Here is an 11,763-nt window from a genome sequence, read left to right on the forward strand (position 1 = left end):
AGGTTTTCAATAAAACCCATTCTTGGCAGTAGAAATTATGGATAATAAAGAATTTTGGCACATGCTACATATAACAAAAGACCAAACTGTCAGATTTAGACTCAGTTTATATTTACTGAGCATAGACTATGTGTCAAGCACTTGTCTGGCCAAGGTTACAAACATGTTAACTGTCACTACAAATCCATGAGGTAGATTTAATCACACCTTACTGAGAAGGAAAGCAAAGCTCAAGGTCTATGGGACCTAACAAAGATTACAAAGCTAGAAGGTGGTAAAGCCAGGGTTTGAACCTGGCTCCTGATCCTAATCAATTCTCTGCCTTAGCAGAATGATCTAAGATCAGTAAGAGTTTCAGCATGAAAAAGTAGTTAAGTGAGACTAAGCTTTAGGTAGAGATGTGTAACATCTAGCAATTCTTCCCTGATTAAAATATTATGAATGAATCTAATAATGAACGCAAATTGCTGGGTTTGCACTGAGATGCTACAACTTTGATCCTATCATTTAAAAAAAAATTTTTCTAATGTTTTATTTATTATAGAGAGAGAGAGAGAGAGAGTGCGCGCGCGCATGAGAGGGGGAGGGACAAAGAGAGAAGGAGACACAGAACAGGAAACAGGCTCCAGGCTCTGAGCTGTCAGCACAGAGCATGACGCAGGGCTTGAACCCACGACCGTGAGATCTGGCCTGAGCCAAAGTCAGAGGCTTACCCGACTGAGCCATCCAGGTGCCCCTGATCCTATCATTTTAAAACTGGGTTGAAAGGAAGGACATGTCCAGAGTAAATGGGTGTTTTGCCTGATAAAAGCATGACTAGATATAATTCTCCTCATATCTCAATGCATAGGTTTGGAAGGCAAAACGAGCAAAATACAGTAAAATCACATAGAAAATAATGAGTACAAAAGTTGTCTTATAATAGTTAGTGACTACATAATTAGACAATCTATGGTTGGGGAAGATATTTCGAAGTCTTTTTTTCCTTCTTCAATCTGATCACTCCTTGTCAACCTAAGTAAGCCTGGACTTACAGAATGGGCTCTAGAGCTGGTCCAAGAGTGCATTAGCATGGGTCATGGATTCTTGCTCTGCTCCACAGCACAGAAATCAGGAATTGTGAGGAATAAGTTTAGGCATTCCCTGAGCCTGCACTGATGGGTTAACAAGGCATAAAGAATTAGAAAGCCATAGGATGCTCACACCCAAGTTTGGGTAAATAAGATTAGGTAAATGGGGGTAAAGACTCTCAGTATAAGACAAAGGTATAGAGATGGGAATCTCAGGATGAAAATATCCAAGATGAGATAAACAAGATTAGGTATTCAGGGCGGAAATGCCCCCCAATTTAGAACTGTAGCAGAAAGCTGCTTTCACAAGGATGAAGGACCAAATTAGGCAAACAAGTAAACAAGGCTATAGACTGCAGTAAGGCCAAAGGTGCCCAGAGGGGAGCTAAGTAACAAAAGAAAGATGCCTTGCTGACCCCGAGGTAGCATGCTCTTTCTCGTCCCCTGGGCCAGTTTAGGTAAACAGAGGTGGTGCCTCATGTTTGCTGTAAACAACCTTCCACCCAGCACAAGAATCCTAACATCCTAACACTGAATATCTTCAAACCCCCTTTCCCTCATGCCCATGAGTTAATGCTCACAGTTTCATTGTCCCTTTGTACTCGTCCATCACGCTTGTAAGCCTTCTGATCCTAATAAAAATGGAGCAAGTACCCTTACTTGGGACTCTTGCCTCCTCCTGGACATTTGCCTCTCTTGCATTTTTAACCCTGCATCCCACTTTCTTGCTGGACAAGAGAGAACTATGACAAGGAATATGTCTGGCCCAAGGACCATCAGGGTAATGGATTCTTGCTCTGCTCCACAGCATGAAAACCAGGATTCTATCTGGCTCAAGCTGGTTTAGCTTAAGAAAGAGTAATTAATGAAAAGTTTACTGAGCAGTATGAGTACCACATACTTTACACTTGAAAGCCTTATATGGGTCATAGGACTCTGAGATAGATGACGTACACTTGGCCATGGTATAGTTGTCTCCAGGGTGTAGCCAAGTTAGACTATGTCCTGGACTGCTTTAGCACTATGTGTGGAAGACTAGGTCTAAAGTGGGCAGCTGAGCTTTGAAAGGTATGATGTGAGCTTCATTTGCTCAGATTTACCATCCCCAACGGTGTCTGCTGGTGTGGCCTTTTTGAGGGATCTTCATGGAGAAGCACTTCTGTCTGTTAACAGGAAACGAGAACTGATCTCTCTACTGCACACTCTACCAGCTCTGACTTCATGCTGCACCTTTAAATATATAAACCGTGTTTGACTTACCCAAGTGGTATCTGTTTAGTTGTTTAGTGGATATGAGCCTATTATTCACATTTATTAACCTTGCATGTGTGCAGAGCCAAATGTCTAAACAACTTCCAAGATCTTTGGTTGTTGATTAAAGACCCTTGTCAGAGGAGAAGTGTAGAATTGTTGCCAAACTGGTGCTTGGTAATGGTTCTCATCCTTGACCAAAATGTAAGGCTCAACAGGAATCTTCAAGAAACAATCTCTTTCCATTACATCCATCTAAAATGAATCCTTTTTTAGACATAGCACATATTCTTAAACTAAGTTCTGCTAAGTAATTCAGACAAAAGAAAAGTCTAGGTCAAAAGAGGCATAAAAATTTATGAAATGTGAAATGTGCTGTAGCAGTAAAACATCTAGAAGGGTCTTTGTGTAGCAATAGAATCTAATGTCTTTTTTTTACGTAATATTTTGGTATGTTCTGTATGGGAGGAGAAAGCCTTCAAAAGTAATCTGATACTAATTTGAAAATGTAGGTGTAGATTTATAGGAATTAATAATCTCTGGAAAATATTTTTATCTGCAACATATCCTGTTAAATTAACATCTACCCAGCAGGAAGCTGCTTCTTGCCTTCCCGTGTGTTTACAGCTGATGGAACCCTCACTCCACTTCCAATATTCATTTAACCAGTTACCCGTATACCCGTATCTTTCACTAAGAAGCACTCCTTCCCATTTTATTTTATTGGCTTGCAGCTGTTTTTCCCTCTGTGGCTCCAAGCTAAAGGAAAAAAATGAACAAGGTTATAACATCCTTGAAAACTTTTAAAATGGTTATTTCACTCTTATCATTAAAGCCACATTTTTAGGGAAAGCACAAAAGTTTTTGGATATAGCACTCTGACATAATTTAGCTTCATAAAACATTTAGCCATTTTTAAGGTTAATACAGATATTTAATAAGTTTTTTCTTTCACTCAATTTTCCAGTTTGTTTTTTCTCCTCTGGAAAGCCTATTGTCCAACATTTACCAGCACAGTTCTGGTTATAGTGCTATCTTTCACAGTGATTTAGGTTTACTTTCCCTGATGACTAAGGAAGTTGAGCACATTTTCATAAATTTATTGATCGCTCGAATTTGTTTTGTAAAATCCCAATTAAGTTGTCCATTTTTCTACTATGTTCTTTTTCTTATTGGTTTATAAGAATTCTTTACAAATTCTTGATGAGTCCTTTATTGAATACATGTATTGCAAATGTCTTCGCCCAGTGTGTGATTTACCTTTTCATTCCCTTAGTGGATTTTTTTTATTTAAAGAAGTTCTTAATTTTAATTCAGTACAATTATCAACATTTTCTATTGTTAGTGCTGTCTGTATCCAGTTTGAGAAATATTTGTTATCCTGAAGATAACATGTTTTCTTCTAGAAGCTTTACTGGTTTACCTTTCACATTTAATTTTTTTTTAACTTTTTTTTTTTTTGAGAGAGAGAGACAGAGTGCAAGCAGGGGAGGGGCAAATAGAGAGGAAGACACAGAATCTGAATCAGGCTCTAGGCTCTGAGCTGTCAGCACAGAGCCTGATGATGGGCTTGAATCCATAAACTGTGAGATCATGACCTCAGCCAAAGTCAGATGCTTAACTCACTGAGCCACCCAGATGCCCCACACCTTTCACATTCAGATCCACAATCTACTTGGGATCAATTTTTCTCTATGGAATGAAGGGTAACCTAAAATTCACTTTTTGGTTTTTGTCCAGATGTATATCCAACTGGCCCAGCATGATTTTTTTAAAGACCACAAAATTAACTCTACACACTCAATTCCTCTACCCTTTTATCTCTTTTTCAAATATATCAACCCTGAAAGTCATATAATAAGCAATTCTGACATCTTCTTTTACGATATTTATCACTAGCACTTATAGCTTTTCAAACTATTTACTTTCAAAATATTAAAACAATTTCTTTTTTTATAAAGCTAAAGCAAACTCTGATAGTACACTCAGATAATCTACTCAACAAGTCAATATTTATTTGTATAAGCTTATGAGAAAGAGTAGGTATACTTGCAATAAAGAGTAATCAATTCTTTCTTCAAAAGAGAAAACAGACTGGTGGCCATGACAATTTGGTTTTTTCTGCTTACAGGATAATATACTAGAGAAGTAGTTAAAATAAATAAAATCCATTCAGAAAGAACATATGAATGGGAATATAATTTCTTATATATGATAATTTATTTTTAATTCTATTGCTGATTCTGTTGTTTAGAAAGCAAGCAAAAATCCCACATTTCAATTTCATATGTGGAGTGTTTTATAAAACAATGGATAATTTTTTTTATACTTGCAGTTTGATTAAAGAGAGGCCCTTACCTTCCACTAGAGGGCATCTTTACCCCATTTGGACTTTTGTAAAAATAACAGCAACTAATCTTTTTGCTTAATGTTGTCTTATTACCTTTTAACTATACCAGACCCTGAGGAGAAAGTTGTGAATGATCCTAGTGTTAAAATAGATCGTATAAACACACACATAATCTTTTTCACTAACAGTTCCAGTATTAATAGCTGTTACTATTATGAAATTGTCTTTGGAACTAATTGTCCCAATTACAGATCTGTGTGTTCTTTTCCACACAGGCAAGAAAAAAAGTCCCTTTCAATATAGGCAGTGTGTTTATACATATATATAATATATATAATCAGCATTAAAATATTGATAACTTATTTTGTACTCTATAAAATAGACCTCCTAATTATATTAATGGAAAAAAATCATAAAGGAAAAATGGATACATTTGACTCAATGCAAAAATATTTAAATACAAGGTAAAAGTATACACAAAACTGAAATGAAAATAACAAACTAGAGAAATAACTGTCACTAATATGAGAATGGGTTAACACATTAAAATATAGAAACACTTCATGTAGATATATAAAACACAAAGCTCTTAATAAAAGTAGACATAGTATGAGTAGATAATTTACTGATTAAAATTAAAAACAAATAAGCCTCATTAATAATCTAGAAAAACAAAAATTATGATATAACTTCTAACCTATAAAGTTAAACAAAAGATACTAAATGTGAGAAGCACAATTTCATGCACTGTAGCTGTAAGAAAGTGCTGACTTGTAAATATGAAAAGAGTGATTGAATGGGAACATCTTCATTTTTCAGCCGAAACAGTAAAGATTGGTTTAGGTAAAACTCATTAATACATGCTAAATGTAGGACTGCCTGGGTGGCTTAGTAGATTAAGCAACTGACTTGGGCTCAGGTCATGATCTGCCCATTCATGGGTTTGAGCCCCATATTGGTCCTTATGTTGACAGCTCAGAGTCTGGAACCTGCTTCAATTATGTGACTCCTGTCTCCCTCTCTCTCTGTTCCTCCCCAGCTCATGCTCTGTCTCTCAAAAATAAATAAACATTTTTAAAAAATTTAATAAATAAATGCTAAATCTAGCAGGAAATTTTTGATGAAAAGGAGAATATTTACAGGGCCTTATTGTATCTTCCCATCGTAGAGAGGAAAACAATTTTCCCTTCACCTTTCTGGGTTCTTTCACTAGATCCCCCCATAATAAAAGCAGATTAACACAAGAACAACAGAAGTATATTAACATGTACACCTCATGTATATGTGGGAGATACCCAGGAAAAATGAGTAAAACTCCCTGAAATGGCCCATCACACTACCTTAAACATCATCTTCAGGTAAAGACAAAAGAAAATGTTGAGAATTTGGGAGGTTAGTTATGGAAGCTTACCAGGAAAAACATAGTAAACAAGGTAAGGCTGTTATGGAGATTTGAGAAAGCATCTTCTCCATTGATGAGTGTTTCTTGTGATTTAGAGTCATCCTTTTCTTCCTGGTACAGACCAAAAAGGAAATCAATGGAGATTTCTCTCACAAAAGGATTAATTCAACTTTATTTTTACAGCTACTCCTGTGTCTGCCATTAAAAAAGTAATAATAATTGGCCCAAAATAATCCTTATGCCAAAGAGGCATGTTTTGGCGTGGCATATTCTGCTACCCTTCACTCCTACCTTTGAAACTCTCTCCAGAAGTTTCACAGTCCAGAACTTGAGTTGATCAAAGTCCTCCATCTCAATGAACCAGTTTCTTCATCCTAAGAATAGGTCAGTTCAGTTCACAAGTTGTGTCTCATTTCAGGAGGTGGTAAAGAGGAGAAAAAAGCAATTTCTCTCCTACCGTTCTTGGTTTCTGACTGAGATCCACCAGAAATAAGATTAACAGGAGAAAAACAAATTTAATTGTGTAGGGACATATGGGAACCCCATATGAGACTTAGCAAGTAACCAAAGCAGGAAGCTTTTATACATTTTAGACAAAGAAACAATAAGCTTGTGAAGATTGACATACAAGATTTGGGCTTGGGGTGAAATGGTGAAGAAGTAGCAAGGTTCATTTATATAACCTTCTTGGCCCTAAAACCCCATTCTGGTGATAAGGAAAGTGCCGACTCTTCTGCTAGAAGGAGAGTGCTTTCACATGGGAAAGTTATATTCTACTTTCAGGGGGCAAAAGAAGGTCAGAGCATCCTTGCACTAACTCTTTCTCAACTACCTTTAATTCAAAACAATCAATATACCAACATGACATGTTTTAGGGTGACATATTCTAAACCCTACAGCAGTAATTCATCTGGGATCCCCAAACTATGCCCATATAGTTCAAGCAAGGAGGTAGTCAATAAGAAGCATTTCTATGGAAACAAAAGAAAACAAAGGTTAATGATTGAAGCAGACTATAAAAAGCCCAGTTTGAGTCCTGAGGGCAGTCAATGATTTCTAGATGTTGGGCCCATACCATCTTCTTCAGTTTGAATGTCTCTGGCGATGCCATCAGGTGTTCTGAGTGACCACACAGCAACAGGCATAAAGGTTTTTCATACAGGACCTGTGGCAATGATTTCTCTGAAGTTTCTATCAAGTCATCCAGGTTCAATTTGCAGGGAGAAAGGGCAGCCTTAAAGTGAAGAAAACTGGAAATGTTAGTCTGGAGAGTTGTGGCCAGATACTTGAGGAAATGAGAAGAATTCAGGATACAGTCCAGTTTATTGGTAGATAAAGAACCTTCAAAGATAACTAACTAACAAGAGTAGAATCTAACATAATTCTGAACATAATTCTTCTCAGAGATTGGTTATTAGTAACAACAGAAAACACCTAGCTAACTATAATGTAAAAATCCCAGACCACTCCTTGGCCAGACCAAAATTAATATCACAAATGAGAGACAGATGGCATACAAATTGTGTGCCTCCAGATATAACATTACTAATGTACTATTCTAGGCAAAATGCATAATCTGAAACTAAACTTTGGGAAATGTTAGGCACACCTAAAATAAGGAATATTGTACTTTGTTTCCAGGGGGCTATTTTTGTTATCAAAAATGTTAGTGTCATAAAGATAATGAAAAATGAAGGACTTCTTCCATTTTAAAGGAAACTAAGGGGCTCCTGGCTGGCTCAGTCAGTAGCACATGTGACTCTTAATCTTAGTGTTGTGAGTTTGAGCCCCACATTGGGTGTAGAGATTACTTAAAAATAAAATCTTGAAAAAAGGAGAAAGACTAAAAAGATGTGACAACTAAATACAGTACCTGATCCTAGATTGAATCCTATGCTGAAGAGGAAAAACTTGCTATAAAATACACTATTGGGTCAATTGACAAAATTGGACTATGGATGGTAGACTAGGAAATATAATTATTTCAATATTAAGTATCCTAAAATTGATAACTGCACTGTTGTTATGTAACAGATATACCTGTTCTTAGCAACGTTATTAAGTAAGTAAGGAGGCCATTAGCCTAGGGTCGTTTTAAAACCGCAGTGTTCTACATAAGCAAACTAAAACCTAAGACTGTAAATACTTCAACATTAAGAAATCAAAACCAGAGGACAACCTATCACACCCAGTCAGCCAGGCTTTTCCAAATAAGGCAAACATAAGTTTTAGCGAATCAAATGATTTCCTTACTTTGTTTCCACACTTTATCTATAAAAATCTTTCCCTGCTTACGTCAGTGGATTACCCCAACCACATCTGGTGTGGGGCTGCTGGATTCTAATCAAGTTTTGTTCAAATAAACTTAAAAAAATATAAATATGCCTCCATTATCTTTTAACAATTCATACAGATGGAGTATTGGGTTAAATATAGTGGGAAGAAATGGATTGCAAAAGCATACATATTCTCTGAGTTTAAATCTATATATCCATCTATCTAAATAGACAATAGGTTGTAGGGGCAGAAAAAATTCCTTCTACCCTTCTAGGTTCTTTGGCTGGTCTAATAACTAAATTGATGTAAGATCAGTTAACAGAAGGAAAAATAAGTTTACTAACATGTATACCTCCTGTATACATGGGAGAGACCCAAGAAAACTGAGTAACTCCCCCAATTGGCCAAAAACACCACCTTAAAATATCATCTTCAGCTAACAGCAAAAGCAGATGCTAGGGGTTGAGATTCAGTTATGAGAGGTTACCAGGAAAAGCCCAGTAAACAGGAGTGAGGTTGTAACGCAGATGTAAGTCCACGCCTTCTGCACTAATAAAGAGTCTCTAGCTTTAGATATCCTTCTCTTCCGGGTACAGAGAGGGAGACACCCCTGCAAATGCAGATTTCCCTTATATATGTAAATGTCTTATAAGAAGGTAACTTCCACTGGCTTTTCAGAACTTCTCTTGTGTCTGCAATTTCTTTTTTTTTTTTTCCCAAAATAAACTTAGATTGTATTGTAGTTTCACTTAATGCAATTTCTTAAAAATAACCAGCTTAAAATAATCAGTATGCCATAGAGGCATATTTGAAGTTGGTATATTTTGTCCCCCTTCAGTTCTATCTTTGGAACTTTAAAAAAGTTTCGAAACTCAGAATGTAATTTGATAGATTGCTCCATATCTCATTGAGCCAGTCTGTCTTGAGAATATGTCATTTCAGTTAAACATTTGTGTCTCATTTCAGGAGGTGACCTTGTGAGTGGGCTCCCAAGGTCAGGCCTATATTGTGCAAGCAATCAGGTAATTAATAAGAGGCATTTTTAGGGAAACAAAAGAAAAATGAAGGTTAATGATCGGAGCAGATTATAAGCTAGTATCTGAGTCTAGGTGGGAGCCAGTCAACACTGTTAGATGTTAGGGTCAAAGCATCTTCAGATAAAGTAGGGGAAGGCAGTGGCTATCTGAAAGATTTCTTAGTTTGCAGTTTGAATGTCTCTAGTGATCCTTCCGAGTGGCCCACCTGGCAAGAGGCATGAACAGTCTACACATGAGCTATTGTAGTAATTTTTCTGAAGTTATATCAAGTTGTCTAGCTTTAGTTTTCAGAAAAATGGGGCAGTTTTAGTCCTCAATGATACCAAATCAAAAGGATGCATGAAAATTAGAAACATTAATTTAGCGAATCATAGCCAGATATTTGAGGAAATCAGAAGAATTTAGGATCCAGTCCAGTTTATAGGCAAACAACAAGCCCTCAAAGTCAATTAATCAGAACTAGTATCTAATATTCACAAAAGTATATTACCAAAACTTACATTTCTCTCTAAAATCATCCTCATTTTCATCAAAGATAGCCAAATTATGACTACTTTTTTTTGCAAAATAAGTCTAGTTTCAATAAACTTGGCCTGATTATTTACATAAGTATGGCAAGAATAGTGGTTGACCACGTAGGTTCTTTTTAAATCTCCTTAACTGAAACTTTTCCTAAGGAGTCTCATCTTGAACTTTTAAAAGACTCTCCAGGCCAGAAGCAAAGCAAAAGATTTGCCATCAGATTTGCCTGTAATACCTATAGAACTGGGTAAATTCCTTTTCTCAAGGTCCACAAAATATCCTAAGCTTCCTGGATCTGCTGGAAAGTGACGTTCCTTACTCAGCTGGTAACGCTGATGAAAACTCTGGAAACAAGGTACCACACAGCTTTTTCCAAGGGGCTTTATTAGCTCCATAAAGTCAACCTTAGTTCCTTAAAACTGTCTGGTCATATCTGAGTCTATGCATGAGTCTCTCAAATATGACATTTCAGCCAAAGCCTTGGTAATATAACCAATGTTTACAATTGTGTCCTGTTGCAAGGAGAACATTATTATTGAACTTAAGCAAATAAATATATTGCTATAAAAATGTAAGAATGCTCACCGAGAGTTTCTGAGTTTTGGAAGGATTGGGTAGGGAGAAAAATATAAATGTTTCAGCTTGTTCACAAAGGTATATTTTATCAAATTGCTAAAAATTATAGTTAGCTTAAGAGAAAAAGTTCCCTTACCTCTGGAAAAACAAAACATTAAAAAAATTGGCAATGTTTCAAACAAAAAAATCATAAAAGATAATATAATTAGCCTCTTCAGTTCATTCAGTCCCATGATATTAACTCTCTTTTGCCTGAATCCAGTTTTTCCACTAGTTCCAGAAACTCTTCCCCAGTTCAGTTTTGTGATCTTAAGGTTATCAGCACCCTGTATTCCTCAAAAGTCCTTTCTATCAATCTCTGAAGATAAAACATGCTTGCAAAATTTTCAAAGTAAATGAATAACTGTCTATAAATGACAAAAGACTTAAAAATGCCCAAGGTTAAAAAACTGCTGAGTGTTCACGCTGATGCAATTAACAAGAAAATTTGGTTACTTCTGTGACACACAACACTTCAAGATAATAACTAGAATTACAAGTGATAGCATTATACCAAGACAAACAAGATTTTTAAAAACTTTATACATTTTCCAGAACACTTATATTAATAACACATTTCTTCGCAAATATAACCTAAGAAGGTTTAGCATCATTTATTTGACAATACTTCCCATGTAATTTAATATACCAAATAAGCCTAATTAGGTTAACAAATCTTTTAAGGTCTTCTTGGGACCTTCTAAAAATATCCCAGAGTTTCTTCCAGATCAAACAAAGAATTTGATTTTGAGGGGTGCCTGGGTAGCTCAGTAGGTTGAGCTTCTGATTCTAGATTTCAGCTCAGATAATGATCTCACAGTTTGTGAGTTCGAGCCCCATATCAGGCTGTGCGCTGACAGCATGAAGCCTACTTGGGATTCAGTCTCCCTCTCTCTCTGCCCCTCCCCCACTCACTCTCTATCTCTCTCACAAAATAAATAAAAATAAACTTTTAAAAAATGAATTTGATTTTGAAGAAGCCACAAGCGTTGGTGAGGATGTAGAGAAAAAGGAACCCTTGTGCACTGTTAGTGAGAATGCAAGTTGGTATAGCCACTACAGAACACAGTATGGATTTTCCTCAAACAATTAATAGAACCACCCTATGATCCAGTAATCACACTACTGAGTATTTACTCAAAGAACACAAAAACACTAATTTGAAAGGGTATATACACCCCTATGTTTATTGGAGCATTATTACAATAGCCAAATTATGGAAGCAGCCTAAGTGTCCAT

At 36.3% G+C, this 11,763-nt stretch overlaps 1 long non-coding RNA gene across 1 annotated transcript; it reads right to left on the reverse strand.

The window, feature by feature from the left end:
- Nucleotides 1-2,820: 2,820 nt before the first annotated feature.
- LOC115292058 lies at nt 2,821-6,513 on the reverse strand. The gene is made up of 3 exons (XR_003908778.1): nt 6,365-6,513; nt 6,083-6,184; nt 2,821-3,080 (listed from the first exon to the last, which is right to left on the reverse strand). It is a non-coding gene; the product is annotated as an uncharacterized LOC115292058 (long non-coding RNA).
- Nucleotides 6,514-11,763: the final 5,250 nt, after the last annotated feature.

The sequence above is a fragment of the Suricata suricatta genome, chromosome 5, assembly GCF_006229205.1.
Source record: "Suricata suricatta isolate VVHF042 chromosome 5, meerkat_22Aug2017_6uvM2_HiC, whole genome shotgun sequence".
Classification (NCBI taxonomy): domain Eukaryota; kingdom Metazoa; phylum Chordata; class Mammalia; order Carnivora; family Herpestidae; genus Suricata; species Suricata suricatta.